General features: G+C 39.1%; 2 protein-coding genes across 2 annotated transcripts in view; one reads left to right on the plus strand and one right to left on the minus strand.

Moving 5' to 3' along the window:
* LOC143277560 (phosphatidylglycerophosphatase and protein-tyrosine phosphatase 1-like) overlaps positions 1–4,038 on the minus strand; it is a gene marked incomplete at its 3' end in the record, with an annotated part of 15,067 nt that extends 11,029 nt beyond the window's left edge. Inside the window, exon 1 of the mRNA XM_076582439.1 lies at positions 3,998–4,038. The remainder of the gene's footprint in view (positions 1–3,997) is intronic.
* The window catches only part of LOC143277697 (ABC transporter G family member 20-like), a 328,227-nt gene that overhangs the window by 249,814 nt on the left and 73,413 nt on the right, over positions 1–5,000 (plus strand). The window lies entirely within an intron of this gene.

The following is a 5,000-nucleotide window of genomic DNA, read 5'->3' on the forward strand; positions in this document are numbered from 1 at the left end:
AAGATAATGATAATGATAATAATAACAATGTTAATAACAAGAATAATAATAATAATAATAAATCTAAAATTGAAAAAATCAAAATATAATCTACATCAGTATCAGTATCAGTAGCTCAAGGAGGCGTCACTGCGTTCGGACAAATCCATATACACTACACCACATCTGCCAAGCAGATACCTGACCAGCAGCGTAACCCAACGCGCTTAGTCAGGCCTTGAGAAAAGAAAAAAAAAGGTGAATAAATAATAGATAAGCTTACATAAATAAATAAATAAATAATAATTATGATCTACATCATTAACCCCTTAACTACTGAATCTTGGTGAACTGAAATCAGTGTAGCATGAATCTGTTGGGAAGTTACCATTTTGTGTGTGTGTGTGTGTGTGTGTGTGTGTGTGTGTGTGTACTTTTAAGTGGTGTAATTGATTTTCTTTTTTCTGAATAAAAACAGTGTATGATCGACAGGAAAATGATCCCATGTTTATAAAGCTCTTATGAGTTTGGTCTCTGACTGAAGACTGGTGCTATAGGATAAAAAAAATTTTAAAAAATGATAATGATAATAATAACAATGTTAATAATAATAATAATAATAAATCTAAAATTGAAAAAATCAAAATATAATCTACATCATTAATCCCTTAACTACTGAACCTTAGTGATCTGAGATCAGTGTAGCATGAATCTGTTGGGAAGTTACCATTTTGTGTGTGTGTGTGTGTGTGTGTGTGTGTGTGTGTGTGTGTGTACTTTTAAGTGGTATAATTGATTTTTTTTTCTGAATAAAAACAGTGTATTTATCGACAGGAAATCATAAGTCCAATGAACAATGATAACCTCCGTTCTGACCTGGAGACAAGAGCTCTCTTTGTTACCTCAGCAAGGCAACAGCCCTTCACCAGTCAGCATACTGTTGGCAGCAGTCAAGTGGTTAACAAGAAAAATCAGTGTCACATCTTCCAGGGTACAGAACAACAATTCATAGCACAAGATCATCAAAACATTGTGTGTGTGTGTGTGTGTGTGTGTGTGTGTGTGTGTGTGTGTGTGTGTGTGTGTGTACTTTTAAGTGGTGTAATTGAATTTTTTTTCTGAACAGTGTATTATCGATACGAAATCAGAAGTCCAATGAACAATGATAACCTCCGTTCTGACTTGGAGACAAAAGCTCTCTTTGTTATCTCAGCAAGGCAACAGCCCTTCACCAATCAGCATACTGGTGACAGCAGTCAAGTGGTTAACAAGTGTCACATCTTCCAAGGTACAGAACAACAATTCATAGCACAAGATCATCGAAACAAAACAAAAATTATCTGTGTCATCACTCATCTTTTCCACTTAATGCTCCTATTTCTTCCAAATGAAGTTGTTTTTTTTGTCTCTTGATGACAAAGCTGTATTGTTGGTATCATACACTATTTAAAATGAAATTGAAATAAATAAATAAATACATACATACATTACATAAACTGAAACACTGATTAGTCAAACACAGACTAAATCTAATGACACAAGCATACTTTTAGGCATCAACTGCAATGCCAAATAAAGAGAAATGCACCATAGCTTACACACAGCACTTCATGTATAAAAATAAGTTCTATCTTTTTTCCCACCTGCAGCACCTATCAGTGTCAAGACCTGGTATATATATATATATATATATATATATATATATATATATATGATAGTCAGTCGTGTCTGACTATGACCGAGGCAACTGCTGTTCCGACTACTTGGGCTAGAATTTGATTATAGTGGAGAGTGTCTTGCCCGAGTACATCCCCACTCTCTCGGCCAACAGGGTTTTAGGACAGTCGGCGTTGTTGGGATGGTTCCCAAAGGCCAACTAGCCCCCAAGGCTGCAGCACTAAGAGTGAGTGCAATTTTGCCTCCTAGTTTGAGAGACATAGTCGTTCACAAAAGACTAAGCTGTAAATGGTTTCCCACTGACTTGAGAAACCAAGACCCGGTAAAGGCTTGGCCAAAGCACTGGGACAGCGCTTAAGTCATGCATCTACTCCCCTTTTTTTTTTCTTTTTTTTTTTTCCTCAAGGCCTGACTAAGCACATATGGGTTATGCTGCTGGTCAGGCATCTGCTTGGCAGATGTGGTGTAGCGTATATGGATTTGACTTAACGCAGTGACACCTCCTTGAGCTACTGATACTGATACTGACAGTAGAAGTGGTGTAGCATATATATATATATGTTACTTGCGTGACAAAGGATGCTTTGTTGCTTCCTTGAAACTGTAACTTCTTATACATGTATGTATACTATAGACAAGAAAAAACACCACTACAAAACTGTACCATTCATTGCTGTCACTTTATCATACTATATACATACAAGACTGTCCCCCACCCCCCACCCCCCATCTCCCACACCCCACCCCCACCCCCAAAAAATAGCAATAATTTCAGTTTTCAGTTTCAGTCTCTCGAAGACATGTCACTACTTTTGGACAAATCCATCTAAATGCAACATCGCATCTGCTAATGCAGATGCCTGACCAGCAGTATGACCCGACATGCTCAGTAAGGCTTTGAGTGCATGCATATTCATCTGTGTACATATCAGAGTGTATTTCTTCCATGTAATTTTGCTAGAGGACAAACACTTTTATCTCCATGGGTTCTTTTTTTCAGTGCACCAAGTGCATGCTGCACACAGGACCTTGATTTATTGTCTCCAACAATGACTAGACGCCCGGTTTGCTTTAGCCAATATTTATTATCCTTGCACCACCTCTTCCTTGTTTACTATGGCTAACTACGATAAAACTTGAGGGCACAACTTCAAAATAAACAAAATTAATTTCGTAACTAACCAGTTCCGCAAGTTTTTTTTACTAACCATATCATAAACCTGTGGAATAACCTTTCTATGACACCATCAATGCACCATCGGTAAACGCCTTCAAAAATCACACTGACAAAAAGTTTAAGGACCATGTATTTTCCACAGAGTTAAATCTTTATTGAGCTGTAGATAAATGTAGTATACACTATGCCAGATTTAAACAAGGGTCTGTTCACAACAAGCGATCCAAAAGCACATAAATGGACACTGATTATGAGGGCAAAAGGCTTTTAGCCTATAACGGCTATAGCCAAACATTTCTGTGATTCTGTGATTCCAAACTTGGGAGAAAGGGCAAAAGTGAAAGTCAGACCCAGACCTTCATAAGCACTGTATTGGCAGAGAAGTATCTTAACCATTCTACCACCTTCCTCCTAAACAGAAATTACTGAAAACAAACAAAAAATCCTGTTTGATTTGTCAAAGTTTAAGAGTCACAAACTCAAATTCACACCCAGACAAAACAGACATTTTGAGTAACCACCCTTTTTACACACACACACACACACACACACTTGTGAATGTCACAACAGCTGATTATCTGATTAATGAATATAAAAATATGAATGCAACTTTTAATTTCTATTTTACTTTACATGATATGACCATTATCAACTTCCTTGCCTGTGCAAGAGGTGTGGAATCATGATGATATTTTACGGTATTATTATCAAATCATGGATAAACTAAATCTACAGAATCTCTCCCCCCCCCCCCCCACCCCCCATCCACCCCGCCCTCCCCCTCTCCCTTCCTGTACTTCACAGCACAGCATCTCTGTTCCAAATCTTGGGTGGATAATTTTTTTCTCGCACAATTTTATTTTCGTTCTTGGAGGCTTTTCCCCCTCATATTAGATACGTAAAAATGCTTTTCCTTGCTATCTCTGGCAATTACGACATGGGCAAAACAACATGATCAAACTTCATACTACCGATCATAAAAGACTGCTCCTCGAAACGCTAAGGACTGAGCCCAACAACACGATATCAGAAGGTCACTTTCCGTCACAATCGCCGATGCAAGACATCACAGCCGTATCATTTGATACCAAAATGCAATGTTCATTCTATGACATAATGCATGAATATTACCATGCGCTAACATTATGATAAAATACACCGTACACAGTATGCTGGCACGCATGGAAGCAGAAGCAGTACCTGTCTCGTCGGCTGGGGGGAAACGAAAGTGCTTCAGAAGTAATCTCCCTTACGTGATGCAGGCAAAAATTAGGATCGGACTCGCCCTGAGATTTATTCATACGATAGCACAGTCAGATACACACACACACACACACACACACAGACACACACACAGCGAACTCTCTCTCTCTCTCTCTCTCTCTCTCTCACACACACACACAGCGAACTCTCTCTCTCTCTCTCTCTCTCTCTCTCTCTCTCTCTCTCTCTCTCTCACACACACACACACACACACACACACACCCTGCGCACACACACCGGCTACACCTAACGGCGGTCACACACACACACACACACACACACACACACACACACACACACACACACACATACGTCACACACATGCGCGCGCGAGCGCCTAACCAGCAGCGTAACCCAACGCACTTAGTCAGGCCTTGAGAAAAAAATAATAAAATAAATAAATAAATGAATGAATAAATTAATTAATTAATTAAATTTAATTAAATAATAATTAATTAATTAATTAAAATAAATAAATAGAATAATAAATAAATGAAATAAAATTAAATTAAAATAAAATAAAGAAAAAGAAAAGAAAAGCAAGCAATGGAATCCCTCTGGCTCTCCAGTCCCTCCTCCATACGGAAATTCAGACAGGTGGCATCTGTTGCAAAGGTCGTGGCTTCAGTTCTGGTTTCTGGGACTTCGCCGGCAGTGGGAATCATGATGATTGGCCACTACTCGCCAAAGGGTCAAACCATCACAGGACACTACTACTATGCCTCAGAACTGTGCCAGCTTGAATAAAGAAACCATCAAAGAAAAACGCCGTGAGGGGGGATTTTGGGAGGGGGGGGGTCTTTTTGCTGCAGGACAGTTTCACCAGTTCACACTCACTGCTTCACACTGAATAAAGAAACCATCAAAGAAAAACGCCGTGAGGGGGGATTTGGGGAGGGGGGGG

The sequence above is a fragment of the Babylonia areolata genome, chromosome 34 (assembly GCF_041734735.1).
Source record: "Babylonia areolata isolate BAREFJ2019XMU chromosome 34, ASM4173473v1, whole genome shotgun sequence".
In the NCBI taxonomy this organism is placed as follows: domain Eukaryota; kingdom Metazoa; phylum Mollusca; class Gastropoda; order Neogastropoda; family Buccinidae; genus Babylonia; species Babylonia areolata.